Source organism: Rhineura floridana, chromosome 8, assembly GCF_030035675.1.
Source record: "Rhineura floridana isolate rRhiFlo1 chromosome 8, rRhiFlo1.hap2, whole genome shotgun sequence".
Classification (NCBI taxonomy): domain Eukaryota; kingdom Metazoa; phylum Chordata; class Lepidosauria; order Squamata; family Rhineuridae; genus Rhineura; species Rhineura floridana.
The window spans coordinates 97,239,804-97,255,173 of NC_084487.1; the positions used below are offsets into that span (position 1 = coordinate 97,239,804).

At 41.9% G+C, this 15,370-nt stretch overlaps 1 protein-coding gene across 1 annotated transcript in view; it reads right to left on the reverse strand.

Moving 5' to 3' along the window:
* Positions 1-11,335, reverse strand: part of ZNF800 (zinc finger protein 800) — a 73,589-nt gene extending 62,254 nt beyond the window's left edge. The window contains exon 1 of the mRNA XM_061640180.1: positions 11,276-11,335. The gene's annotated coding sequence lies outside the window, so the exon portion shown is untranslated. The remainder of the gene's footprint in view (positions 1-11,275) is intronic.
* Positions 11,336-15,370: the final 4,035 nt, after the last annotated feature.

Consider the following 15,370-nt stretch of genomic DNA (forward strand, 5'->3'; position numbering starts at 1 on the left):
TCTCCAAGATGCTGCAGCATTTGACGACTTCCCCACTCCCACATGCCCAAATGCATGCAGGCCTGCAGGTGTATCCGTGTTGTGTGGTGTGCTGATCTGTCTTCTGCTCCACTTTCATTCCCCAAGTGCACACCAACCAAGTCATCAGTTGATCATCCCAAGGCCTAAAAGCGCTAACCCCCCTTCTCAATCTGTGCATCTTGTTGTCTGCACAATCTAGCATCCCCATCACCAACACATTGCTGCTTCTTGATTATTATTTTTTTTAAAAAAAGGAAAAAAAGCTCAGGTTGGCTGAGGCTGGGATCCATGTGTTGCAGCAGAAATGTATTTATTTATTTATTATTGCATTTATATCCCACCTTTCCTCCAAGTTGCTGAAGGTGGTGCACATGGCTCCCCCCCCCTTTCCATTTTATCCTTACACAGACCATGTTAGATAGGTCAAGCTGAGAGACTATGTTTGGTCCAAGGTCACCCAGTGGGCTTCATGGCTGGGTGGGGATTTGAACCTGGATCTTAGTCCAACCCTGTAACCCACTGGTGTTGGGAAACAGGACTGTACATCTTCAGACTGGTGGGAGGGAGGGGAATGCCAATTTGATCGGACTTTTGTATTAAGAAAAGAAAGCAACACCTCCCTGTCTGCAGGGAGCTTTTTATGGAAAGGGATATTTGGAGATGTGATTTTGCCACGCACCATTTTTTCAGTTAACAGAAACTAAAATTACATTTCACATGGGGGGGGGGTCACAAAAAATTTTGAGCTTACAAAGGAGGTCCCATACTCATAAAGGTTGGGAACCACTACACTAAGAGCTTTGACCATATTTAGCTCATCCATAGGCTTACAGTGTAATCTTACACATGTCTACTCAGAAGTTAGCCCCTTGGAATTCAATGGGACTTACTCCTAGATAAGTGAATATAGGCTTGCAATCTAGTCAAGTAGCCTGATCTGCAGTGTTATAGGCTAATTTCTGCTGGAGTTGCCTGAACCTTTAGTTTTAGTAACCGAGCCTTTTGAGTCATGTAGCAGAGCCATCAAGCAAATCCAAATGATGTCAATTCCACTGTGGCCCGCTGCTTGAAGTTTGGGGATGCCTTCCTTTAGTCCCGGGGTGGGGAACCTCTGGCCTATCAGGTCTCCCCGTTCGGCTATCACAATTGTTTTGGGCAAGCCACACCAACCTGTCCTACATCTGAAGTCATATATGACATAGTTGTGAAGCAGGTAAAGGCAGGGTTTGGCTGAAAGGGGCACAGCCAATTGGCAGTGCTTGAAGAGCCCATTGAGCAATGCTTCCAGAGTGCCCAACAACCAGCTGTTTTGGAAGCGCTGCACAAGGGACTTTGACAGGTGTCAACCCACCTGATGCCATTATGATGTTAGGTGACTGACAAATAGGTTGTTCAACCCACCTGTCAAAGTTGGCCTGCAGAGAAGGGGGAAGTAAGGGTCCAGGCCACTGAGCCAAAATGTTTACCACTCCTGGTATAATCATCTGAATATTGTGAACCTGTTTGTGGCAAGGTGGCAGCAGTTATCATCAGAAGGCTAAACAATGCTGCATTAATTGTAGCTGAGGAACCCTATATATTGTAAAAGTTATTCTCACTTTTTGAAGCTGTGAAAAATTCAAGGGCAGTGCTCAGGGTTTTGTTTTTCTTTGGATGAAGACCATTGGAAACTAACAGAGCAATCTGGTGGCAGGTAGGAAGTTGATTCTGTTGTTGAGATACTGCCATTTTCAAAGCACTGCCAGCAGCTGACCAGAGTGGGAGGAGTTTGGGGGCTTTTCCCTACCTTTCCCCCCCCCTGCTGCTTCTCCTTTCCCTTTTCCTCCTCCCATTGAGGTCAAGCTCCTGGGCTTGTATAGTTCAGGACTCCCTTTGAGGACATGTTGGGGAAATGAGGGTCTTATTGATATGCTTTCCACATACCCCATTCCATGTACTTCCACTGTGGGCAGAACACCACTGTTATGACATATTTGACTGTGGAGCTTGCTTCAGGGGTACCAGGGACCTCTGGTGACATGAGTGTTCTCTTGCTGGTGGGCCTTATTCTCTGCCAGCAGAGTGGCACTATCTTGCTGGCTTCAGGATTGCACCTTTACAGTGTTTCTAATAGTTGTTTTTCTTACAAATAGATAAGTGGAGCATAAGTGCGACTGTGTTGGAATTGCTTATTATGATATTTTTTAAAAAAATTAAAAGTTGTTTTTAAAGATGCTTAGTTTTCATATATTTTAAAGTCTGTTTTTAAAATGTTTTAGGGTGTTTTTGGTGTTTTGTTGCAGCCCTGAGTGCCTTACTGGGAGAAAGGGCTGGATATAAATTTAATAAATAATAGTAGAAGCAAATAGATTCCTTCAGCAGGCAGCACAACCACTAATCTTGCATCAAATCCCCCCAAAGCCTAAATACACATGAAGGATAACTTCAACCAGTTTATAGTTCTCTCTGCCTACTTATCGAGAGAACCAGTTTGAGTTGGGTACATCTATGAAACGATGTTCTATATGGGCCTTGATGGTTCAGTACATTTTTTTTTCTTCAGGATATTAGTGGTATATCAGATAGAAATTTATCTTCCATCCTTTATATAGGTGTCTTTTGTTCATCCTATTTGTCCCAAGGAGCACTCTGATTAACGTGAATGTTTTCATTGCAGTTGTTTGTGTATAAACTTTTCTTAAAACAAGGACTACAAGGAGAAATGACCTTTATACAGACACTTATTAAGGCACTAAACGGCTTGGCTACATTCATCTCTGCTGCATATATATAATGATCAGAACAATGACAGGATCAGCAGCTGCAAGGGGCTTGAATTGAATTCTCTAACAATGGCAAAGTTTTTTCAGGACCAAAGGACCTGGGGGGGGGGGAAGAGCAGATAATCCAGAAGAAAGAAAATAATATGGAGGGGGATGCTAGCCAACTTTGCAGCAGTTAGCATAAGGTTACCATCTGAAACATGTCAGCTTAAGAGTGGCCCACAGCACTACCCATTCTTTTACACAACTGTGGCATTCATAGCTGGTTTTTCCTCAAATAATCCCAGATGGCGTGGCCACAAAATTTCAATTCATTTTTTAAAGCCTTCTTTGCTGTTATTATGCAATTGAGAGTGCAGAAGCAAGTTGCCATTCTCATGGCACTATTTGCATTGACTATTATCCCTTAAAATCCCCTTTAAACAGCTACATTGTCAACCCTTAGGCCCCCATTTAGGACTACAAAAAAGCTCAGATTAATTTGATCAAAGGGACAGCCAAGTACAAAATGCACTTTTCAAACTGCATCAGAGTGGGTTCCTTTAACAGATCGCTGCATAGCCAGAACAGTGCAAGAAGTGACTGGGGTGAGGGAGAAATAGCTTGGGTGGGTGTTTTTTGTTCCCATGATTCCTACCAAATGTTTATAAAATGGACTCTGGTACGACTCAGCACTGAGATGTAAGAGCCACTTTTGCATATTTGGCTTTCTGCCACTCCCCCCCCCAATGGTTTTACCTAGCAGCAGTTGTGACACATCTGAATTGAGGACAAGAGCTTTCACTCTGTTGATGAAAAATTGCTACACTACAGAACCATCAGTTATAAGAGTGTGTATTATGCTAGCATCAATTTTGTGGTGTAACCCATTTCAACATTCAGGTTCTCTGAAGAAAATATAACATAGGTCTGGGTTGCTTCCACCAATTTAGCTTTCTGAGATGGGCTTATAGAATATTAGCTATTACACTAGCGAAGGCTGAACCTCATAATTTTGGCGTCTTCTCCTAACTGAGATCCTCTGATGAATATCTGGCCTGTTCTGACCGTAGTGCATCTGAGGGTAATAATAAAGCATCAGGTCATGTCAGTGGTGGCTGGTGACCGTTGGGAGTGGTGGGCAGAAGGCAAGGAGACCAACAGTAACTGTAGTTCACCCTCCCTTCTTTGCGTTCTAAAATGGCAATACTGAGACTAAGGAGGAGGACACTAACAGGCAGTACCACCTTTTGGTCTGTTTGTAAGTAAATGGCAGGTGCAGATGTGTGCTGAGGGCAGACTAAGGTTGGTGGGCACTGCCCCCATTTGCCCTAATGGATCAGCTTCCAATCAATCATGCAAGGTCAAAGGTAAAGTTTTTTCATTAATAAATGATCAATGAGATAATGGTCAATACATTTTGTGTTAAGGAATGTGTACACAGGATAAACTGAATGAAAAAGCTGAATATGCCATGATAAGGATAGCTGTGAAACTTGATGTATCAGTGTTATGATTTGATGATAGCAGAGCTAAGATACGTCAAATTAAATCCATAAATTTAGAAGAAATATATGTGTCTTCTGGCTTATGTTAAAGTCTTAGACTTTAGAGAGAGCAATTTAATAAATAGATTTAATAAATTATTTAATTTATAAATAAATTAATAAATCAATGCTTTGATTTGGATTCCTGCATTGAGCAGGGGGTTGGACTTGATGACCTTATAGGCCCCTTCCAACTCTACTATGCTATGATTCTATGATATAAGCCTCCTTTGTATATTTTAATTTCAAGAAATAACAAACAATACTTCAGACTGCACCAAATATATGGGGCAGTTGAGTTGTTCCCCCTTTTTACTTTTACCTCTTTAATCCCCTTAAATATCACTCACCTATATTTCTTAAGTGTATTTTATGTATTTTTATCTATTTTAATGTTTATTGTGCATGATTTTTTTGTGTATGATTTATTATGAGCTGCCCTGAGTGCCCTATTGTAGAGTGGAAGGGCAGGATAGAAATATTTTAAATAAATAAATAGTTATCTGCACGTGATATGATCTTCCAAAACTATATAATGCTCTGAAGTTTAAACATATTTCACATATACACTCATGGGGTCTGAACTGGCGGTGACCGACCAGGAGAGAGACCTCGGGGTTGTAGTGAACAGCACGATGAAAATGTCGACCCAGTGTGCGGCAGCTGTGAAAAAGGCAAATTCCATGCTAGCGATAATTAGGAAAGGTATTGAAAATAAAACAGCCGATATCATAATGCCGTTGTATAAATCTATGGTGCGGCCACATTTGGAATACTGTGTACAGTTCTGGTCGCCTCATCTCAAAAAGGATATTATAGAGTTGGAAAAGGTTCAGAAGAGGGCAACCAGAATGATCAAGGGGATGGAGCGACTCCCTTATGAGGAAAGGTTGCAGCATTTGGGGCTTTTTAGTTTAGAGAAAAGGCGGGTCAGAGGAGACATGATAGAAGTGTATAAAATTATGCATGGTATTGAGAAAGTGGATAGAGAAAAGTTCTTCTCCCTCTCTCATAATACTAGAACTCGTGGACATTCAAAGAAGCTGAATGTTGGAAGATTCAGGACAGACACAAGGAACTACTTCTTTACTAAGCGCATAGTTAAACTATGGAATTTGCTCCCACAAGATGCAGTAATGGCCACCAGCTTGGATGGCTTTAAAAGAAGATTAGACAAATTCATGGAGGACAGGGCTATCAATGGCTACTAGCCGTGATGGCTGTGCTCTGCCACCCTAGTCAGAGGCAGCATGCTTCTGAAAACCAGTTGCCAGAAGCCTCAGGAGGGAAGAGTGTTCTTGCACTCGGGTCCTGCTTGCGGCCTTCCCTCAGGCACCTGGTTGGCCACTGTGAGAACAGGATGCTGGACTAGATGGGCCACTGGCCTGATCCAGCAGGCTCTTCTTATGTTCTTAAACATACCACCTTCCTACCATCTGAAACTCTCTGACATCTGAAGTTGTGGTTTGCTGTATCCTCCACAACATCTTTGAAACATTCTGCTGGAAGAGGGCCCAGACCTGCCCAGCCCAAGGGAAGAGGGCATGCTGTGTCCATGTTCCCAGGCCAGGTTCAAATATTAATTTACAAGACCCTTAGCATGGGTCCAGGATATCTTAAGGACCATCTGATCTCTTATATCCCTGCCCAGTCACTGAGATCATTGGGGAAGTCTGTTGGGTGATCCCCCATGGTTCATATGCACAGCTTGTAACTATTAGAAGCTGTTCATTCAGTGCTGTGGGCCCAAGCCTATGGACTTCTCTCCCAGATGAAATTAGGCAGGCATTCTCATTTCTGAATTTCAGATGTATGACAAAAGACCTGCTGATTCCAACATTTTAAGGTGCTTGTAAGGAGCTGTTGACAGGTGATTCCAGTCTTCAGCCCTCTCTGGCTTCATCACTGCCAAGTATGAACACAGGTGGACCAGAAATGGGCTGGCATGGTGATAGGAGTGTCCCCCCCTCACCTTATTGGCAGATAAAGGCCCAGGCAAACAGTGGGAGGGTGAGCAGCATCCATGTAATTGGGACATTCCATGGACTAAGGAGGCTAGCAACTGGAAGCCTTTGCTACCGCAGGGGAACAAAAGGTAAACAAAAGAGAAGAGATAAGTATTCTGGACTCTGTGGGGAAAGAAGTTGGGCAGAGACTGAGTGACGAAACTCCACAACACTGTTGAAGGGGATAATAGAGGAAGTAAACTTTGGGACTGTATAAGAATTGATTAAATGAAGTGGCTAAACAATGTAATTTGAAATGTAAGTTCCTCATGATGAGAAAAGGCTGGGACTTCCTGTAGGGATAATAACCTCACCAGGCCTCCTCTAAAGCCCTGAGGCAGACTTGGGACCTGGAGGAATCTAGGCTGCTGAAGGTGGTCAAACCTTCTTAAAGAGGAAGTAAACTGTAATAGTACTGTGCTGGTTCAGTTTTATGATGATTTTTTATTCTTTATATGGTTTATTTTTATGTGCACCGTTTAGAAATGTTAAAGATTAAGCAGTATATAAGCATCTTAAATTAATAAAATGGTCAGAGAGCAGACAAGCACCCTCATCCATTTAATTGCTAGCTAGCAAATACAGGACATCTTCACACCAGGGACATCAGGAATGCAATATCCCAGTTCATGTGGGACCATTAGCTCACTTTCCCCAAGTTTCAGGATCTTATTGACTTATGCCATACACCTTTCCTCACACCACCAGTAGGTGCTGGACTCGTGCCCTATTCAGATGCTCCTTGATCACCCCTTCCCTCCCACACAGTCTTTCCTTTTACATGCAATCACATGAATTGCTGCTTGCTTTCACTTGTTTTCCCAATTTTGTCACCAATAAAATCTGGTCATTAGTCAAAATATGTCTTCATTGGCAGAAAGGGTGGTGTTGTGGTGGTAAGGAGGAGCATTTTGGTTATCTGGCTGGCTTACTGGAAATGCATACTGATAATTAAAATTGCATACAGATGGGGCTGCTTCATAGGTAATTTCCCAGGGTGCTGGTGTGGGCTTGGGTGTGTGTTTTTTCCATTGGAAGCTGAAAGGGGAACACTTGGTAGCTTTCAGTACTTTGGTGATTAATGACACAGATCTTCTCTCCAAGAGAGGATTAACCAAGACTCTCATGCCATGGTTGGGGGAAAAAGATTTGTTCTCCAATTAGGGGAAGACATATTTCCCTGTGAGCAGGTATATGTTTTGGATATTTGTTGGTATATTGTAAAACTGTGCTCCTATACTGTTCCTCCCTCCAAGACTTATGGTTTTTTCCAGGAATTCATTTCACCACAAGATAAGTTGGAGTTACAAAACAGACATTTGATTCTTATGGAGAGAAAAACTTTCTTAGTAGAGCTGTAGAAAGAGTTAAGCAGCCTCTTTGTTCTGGAGAACATTGAGTGTTCCTTTAATGGGGGAAGGGAGGGAAGCCTGTATGGCTGCTAGAGTGCAGCAAAGGCACTCAGGATATCGGGCAAGCAGTGAAGAGTAGGTGGGAGGAAAACAAATCAAGCTTTCATGAAACAAACCATGGTTCATTTGATCATCTGTGGGACAACTGGTGCAGACCTTGGAAGATTACTTTTAAAAAGTAATAGATTACAGTTACATGGCCCAAAAAAAGTAGTCATGACTGTTACAATTGCTCTGAAAGTAACAGATTACTTTACTTTTACTCAAAAGTAATCACTACAATTACATTATAGTTACTTTTATTAAAAAAGTGCCTGCAAGGTGCTAACCTTGGCTGCTGCACATCTAAGTAGCCCAAAATAACATTAAAAATAAGCACACACACACAGAAGGCAGTAGAATTAAAAATATATATTATCTGTAAGTTTAACAGAATGGCATAACAGAATCTCACGTCCCCCCACCCCAGCAATGATGATACCCCAACACACATATAATTCACTTGAAATCAAATTTTACACTTGAAATGCTGCTTTTGCAATACATTTCTGTTATGTCTCAAAAGAACAGGATGCTCAAAGAGCACATCAAACAGGGAATGTCTTTTTACAGATTACGTCGCCACCAGTACTGAACAGGCATTCTACTGCGGTGCTTGAAGGCATGCCTGGGTTGTGCTGCAAAAAACAATGCAGCATCCCTTTCAACTAAAACACATTTTGATTAATATGGCAATCCCCCATCATCAACGAAAAATGCAAACATTCTACATTGCTTGTTGTGCATAGATGCACATATCCGTTTTGTGTGTCCACAAGAAAATCCATTCCAGGCAGAGTGCAGTGACATCTTGAGGACACTCTCCCCTTCGCTCAGGTGAATGATATTTCATGGCCCACAGCAGATTTTGGAGTGGTCATCCCAAATTACATATTTTTCTCTACTTTTATTTTAGTTCTGCACAGATGGTCTTATGAGTGCCCTGCACCCAACAGAAACTATAGGCCAGGTGGGAAGTACTGGCATCTTGTAGAAGCCACCCTCTCCCTTCCTAGGATGTATTATTTGTCCTGGCAGCAGGGATGTAGTTGTCCAGGGGCTCAGACAGTCCTATTCCCCTTACTTTTTCAGGAGCAGGGTCCCTATGTCTCCAGCATCATATGAGCCAATCAGCATGAAAGGGGAGTGTGTTAGCCACTGAGAAGAGTCTTCTAACATGTTTCCTTGTCCTTTCCTGCTGATTGGAGCCAATCAGAGTGAAAGGAGGTGAGTCACCCACTGAGAAGACTCTTTTCAGTAGCCAATACTCTCCCCTTTCATACTGATCTTCTCCTACAGACATCAGTTGTGGTGGGAGAAGGCATTAACAAGGACCTCATTCTCAACCCAGGAGCAAACTAAGGGGGGAGGAGGGTTTGGCTGTGGCTGAGACTATCATGAAGGGACCCTGCACTTCTGAATTTGCCACTACACTACTGCCTGGCACAGTGCAGGTTTTTGGGTGGGCACCCCCAGTTTCCTATTGTTCTCTACCTATTTCTGTTGCTTTGGGTTGTGCATAAATATCCTTAACCCTGTCCTGCACCCAGAAAAAGCTCTGGGCCAGGCGGTATGCACTGGCATCTCATAGAAGACACCCTCCTCTTCCCTGGGGTTTATGAGTTGTCTTGGCCCAGAACAGACTGTGGGGTGGGCACACCCAGTTACTTATTTTTTATAATTTTATATCATTATGCATTTATGAGCATTTCAGAAGCCTGATAATTTTGACTGAATAAATTTGTTATTCTTGATGGGGAGAGTCCCCAGATCACAGTGATATATGATACGGGGTACCCCAACATATATTTTGGGATTCGGAGACATGTTAACTTTGGCTTGGAGTTACTGTAGCTGTGAACTTTTCTTTTGTTAGTGTTTTTAACTTTCAACCAAATAAGGAACTGGGAACCAGGAACCAACTTCAGCGTGTTATCTGAGACTGATGGGAGTTGTAGTCCAGTAACATCTGGAGGGCACTATGTTGAAGACCCAATTAGATTAACACAACTCCCTTTCAACCTACCCATCTGTTTCAAACACATCCAGAAAAGTATGTCTCTTAAATTCTATGTCTGACAGTGCGTTCCTTTCAGAAGTAAAAATTAATCTGCAATCTAATATACTTATCCATTTAACTCAATGAGGCTTAATTTGGAGTAGATATATATAGGACCTGACTCCACCAGAATACATTTCAGCATTTCAGGGGCTATACTTTATTAATGCTGTACCAACTACAACTACCAACTGCCACTTATGTACATATATTGTCTCAGCCTAAACTACCTCCCAGGGTTGTTGCAAAGATAAACAGGGGGAGGGAATGGCAATGGTCATGGCATTCACAAATCAAAAATAAATCGGGGGAGGAGGGCACACACAAGTAATAAGATGTCTGACAGATAGAATGTTAACAGGTGAAGCTGTCCCCATAATTGTATTTTCATACAAAAAAGGCTTACTCCATTTAATTTCTACCTACCCCACAGCTGTCCATAAGAGTCTGATTTCCTGCAATGCCACCCCTAAACCATGCAAAGAATTCAAGTAAAAAAAACCAACCACAGAATTTGGGCAATTTAAAAAAAACCATCTGTAACAGTATGAAATACAACATTCTCAGGCAAAAAAGTTATGAGACAGTACACATAAAAACCCACACACAAAGACTTGACAAAGAGTGACAAAAATACTCTGAGCATGAGCATATTCACATTTTAAATTTTTACTCATCATTGTTTTTGCTTATTTATTGCCTTGGGCCATTCCCTAACTCTCAGCCTAACCTACTTCACAGGGCTGTTGTGAAGATACATAAGGCAGAATTAAAATGGGGGAAAAGGAAACTAAGGCTGCAATGCAATACATGTCTACTCAGAAGTAAGCTTTATTGGGTTCAATGGGACTTACTCCCATTAAACCCAATGGGACTTACTTCTGAGTAGACAAGTACTGGATTGCAGGTTAGTCTTTGTATTACATGCATCAAATTTTACTTGCCTTAACCAGATTGATGCATCTTTGTACTATAAAAGGTCATATTTTTTCTCCCCTCCCCACAAATTGGTACAGCTTCAACTAGTCCTTATCTTGCCTAATTAGTGCAATCCTATACCCAGTTTGATTTACCTGGGAGTAAATTCCATTGAACATAAAAAAATTACTTCTGAGTAGACTTGTATATATTCTACTGCAAGTCAGCTATACAATAATTTTTAACAAGTGCCTGTTTGAAACTCTTTGCATTTGCCATGGGGAGGAGGATTTGCACAAAAGAGCTTCCAGGGAATAGCTTCCTCACAATAAGGGAAGGGCAGGAAAGAAAACTGGAAGCAGCAGCTCTTTAGGATGCTGTCTGCTTGCTGCTGCAACTTCTGCCTGCCCCTTGCTCACCCTGAAGCCTTGGCTTTTGGCTCACATCTCTCTGCTGGTAAGAGAGGAGTGGTGAAGCCACCACTCAAGTTTTGCACGCGTGCCGCACACACACACACGTCATTATCGCTCACCTCCGCAGCCAGTTCTTCATGTCCATTTTTCTGCTGCCTCCTTGCCTTCCAGCTCTTTTCTCCCTCCACTCCTGTCCATTTTTAAACAATTGTTTTCTTCATCCCGTCTTGCTCTCCACTTCCTCCCTCGTTGCCTCCTAAGCACCCACAGAGCACAAGAGAAGAGCAATGCTCCACAGAAGCCCAATTTGAAGCACATGATTTTCATCCACAAATCAGAGGAGCAGAAGACCTCCCCTGCTCCCCCCCCCCCAGATAATGCCCCAAAGTAACTCTGGAAATGTTACAGTTACAGTTCAAAAGTAATGAAGTTACTATTCATTCTATTACCAGCAAAATGTAATTCAGTTACCCACTTGTTACTCAAAAAAGTAATAAATTACAAGTAATTCGTTATTTGTAACTAGTTACTTCCAAGCTCTGAATTGGTGGTTTCTATGAAGTTTGTTAAACAAGTCATGGTTTGCATAAACCAATGGCTAGCATAAAATATTCAAAATGGGCCTAGGGCTCATTAGATATTCTCCTTCAACTGTTCAAGGTAACTTATAAATGTATTTTATAATATATTTGGATGGCCAGATACAAAAGGGGACAGTGCTCCTGTACTTTTTAACAGGAAAGGGAATTCCAACAGGTATAAGAGTCATAAGAAAAGAGTAAAACCTGTGGTAGAAATTGTACCACACACTCTTTATGAATGTATTTCCCTAGTTCATAAAAAATACTTGTACTAAACTAATGTTTGAATGAAGCTGTTGTGAAAAAGAGCTGGAATTATACATTAAAACTCCCCATTCATAAATGCAAACAAAAATAGTGCCTCACCTTAGTGTACTTCCAAAGCATAGCACAGGTACAGGCCATTGAGTGTTGTCTCTTAGCCCAAGCGTTCCACCTGTTTCCAGGTCATTTTAGCTCCTTATTCTGCCACAACGTCAAACACAATTGCTGCTTCTTGAGTTGGCAGCAAACAGTTCATCCTTTGCACAGTGAAGCTGACACAATGGGAGAACATAAGAACGTAAGGAAAGCCCTGCTGCATCAGGCCAGAGGCCCATCTAGTCCAGCATCCTGTTCTCATAATAGCTAACCGAATGCCTATGGGAAGCCCACAAACAGGACCTGAGTGCAAGAGCACTGTCCCCAGCCCTGTAGCCAGAGTGGGGCAAATAGGTGCTCCCACCCCAGATTTTTTTTGTTTGAAAATTGTCTTTTTAAGCAATTTAAAAATAGGACCCTCTGAAAAATTCAGTTAATAAGGCAGGGTGAGTGCACAAGAAAAGCCTAATCTGGAAGAGCCCCCAAAGTGTGTGCACTCAATGACAGAGGGTGGATTTTTCAAGATGATAATCACCCTATAATTACCAGAGCTTGGAAAAGTTACTTTTTTGAACTACAACTCCCATCAGCCCCAGCCAGCATGGTCGCTGGCTGGGGCTGATGGGAGTTGTAGTTCAAAAAAGTAACTTTTCCAAGCTCTGATAATTACTTAAGTGATCCTGGAAAAAACAACCCAGCCTGTATAGTAACATGACCCTTGAAAAGTTAAATTTTAGAACTTTGTATTATGGGTTAATTGTAGACTCCACCCCTTTGTTCTGCTTTTCTGTTTCAGGTTCAGTTCCAGTTGTTTTCTCTACCCAGCAATAAAGAAGCATGTTTGTTTGTCTGCAGTAAGAAGAAAGAGTAAGTTTATTCTGTGGCTATTATGATGAGTAGAGTAGGACTGGGTGCATATTGCTAAAGGATGGAATAGAGAGATAATTTGAAGTGATTTGAAAACAATCTACCCTAAGTTATCCTTTACTCTTTTAAAGTACTCACTATGCTCACTATCATAGCGGCTATTTTTCTTCTTTTTCTGGAGTAGTTGATGGCAAAGGTTGAAAACAGCTTTAGAGGAACAGAAACACTGCTGTGCACACTATAGTTAGCATAGCTAGCTGGCTGGCCACCCAGGCTATAACTCAGGCCTAATTTCTGATTTTTACCATGTGTACAGCTGAGCATAAGGTCTTTTTTTCTCTCTGAAAAATGTATTGTGAACCTACAATTGAGAAAGCATTCTTGCATGTTTATTAAGCATTTTTATACATTTATGAAAGGACGTCTATTATGCAGTAAATATTTTACAAACTTGAGGACTCAATCTCATTGACTTCAACAAGAAAGTTATACATATTGGCAGGCCCAGCACCAGCGGGCCATGCCACTTCCAGCATTGCTGCATCAGCTAGCATGCTGATGCAGCCAGGCCTATTTGAGTAGTAGTGCTGTTTCACCACTGCCTTTGAGGGCCTGCTGCAGTCTGGTGCTCAAGAGCCCACTGCAGTCTGGTGCTGGCCCTGCATATTGGTCTCAGGACCACTTTCCCTCAATGCTTGACTATGGTTGCATTATAATGTGTTCTTTGTTTCTAAACCTGCTTTTTGTATTGGAGTTGTTGAGAAAACAAGCTCCACACTAGTTCCACACTAGTTTTTAACCTCTTAGTTTTAGCATAAACTATTTTGTTTGTTTTACACCTTTTGGCTTGTTCACTGTATCCTTAACATCCTTTTTTTCTTATGAAACAAAAGGTATGCCAGTCATACTAAAGTTTCTGTTAACTTGACCTTGGCATAGCCCATAATGTAAGTTAACATATTCTCTGGTTGGAGGAAGAGTAAGGGGAAAGATTACTGCCTTTGCTTTCCCCGGCACTCATGTTCTCTTCACCAGTGAGTAGGGGGGGGATGTGCTGGCACTATGCACCTCCTCTCCAAAAATGCCACACCTAATGAGGAAGGCTGGCTCTACCCGCTTGTGATTCTCAGCAACTGCTATTCAGAGGCATACAGTGGAGGCAGAACATAACCATTGTAGCTAGTAGCCACTGACAGCCTTATTCTCCATGAACTTGTCTAATCCTCTTTTAAAGACATCCAAGATGGTGGCCATCACTACATCTTGTGGGAGCAAATTCCAGAGTTTAACTATGTGCTTTGTGAGGAAGTGCTTTCTTTTGTCTGATCTGAATCCTCCAACATTCAGCTTCATTGGATGTCCCAGTGTTCTCATGTTATGTGAGATGGAGAAAAATGTCTATCTACCTTCTCCTTGCCAAAAGGACAGGGAACATCTGGCTGCATACCAAAGAGACAAGGCAGCCTGAGTCATTAAGTGACTAACTCATGGCGTCCCTTGCCTCTGTCTGAATTACTGAAGTACATATTGAGGTGTCTCTGACATTGGTTTGGTTTTTTGGATCCTCCTACCTATTACATACCTGGGCAGCCAGACCTCCCCCAGCCCCCCCCCCAATATCTGGATAAAAAATGCAGAGAGAGATTTCCTGAGTGCTTCTGTTTCAGTTCATTCTTTTTTGTTACTTATAGTAATATCATGGGTGGTAGTAGACAACAGTTTTCATTCACTGCTCATCTTCCAATGAAATATATGCCACCATCTCCAGTACAAATGGAGAACCAGTGAGAACTGGGGTCTGTGGTGTTAGTGTATTCTTGGTCAGCCCAGGAAAATACCGATGGGTGCCAACATTTGAAGAAAAGTGTCTCAGTTGTATAAATGTTTTGGAAATAAAGGAGCTACTTGTACTTTAGCAGAAGGTGCCTTAGCAGACTTTGATTCTATGATCTGCCAGCAATGCCCTTCTGAGTTCTACATAGGACAAACAGGCCTGGCCCTGTGCAAAATAATCAATGGACAGACATAAATCTGACATCAGAAATGTCAATATTCATAAGCAGGGAAAATTTCAGTCAACAAAACACTCTGCCACTGATCTTAAGGTAGCCATAGTTGAACAAAGGAACTTCAAAGGGAGCCTCCAGCGTGCAATTGGAGCATGAAGCTCTATTCATTTGGGTCTGAATAGAGACAATGTTTCCTTTCCCGCTACAGATGTTAATTAACTCTGCTTTGCCAAGTTAATTGTTTTATCACCTATCACTGCTCTTCTAAAGGGTCACTGTACTTATTTTGCATACATTCTTCTAGCTCCAACTGAATTGTCAGTATCTGTACTTTTGCATTTCATTTTCCCTCTGATGCCACTTACTATAATGTCTGGTGTACACACACAGATATGCA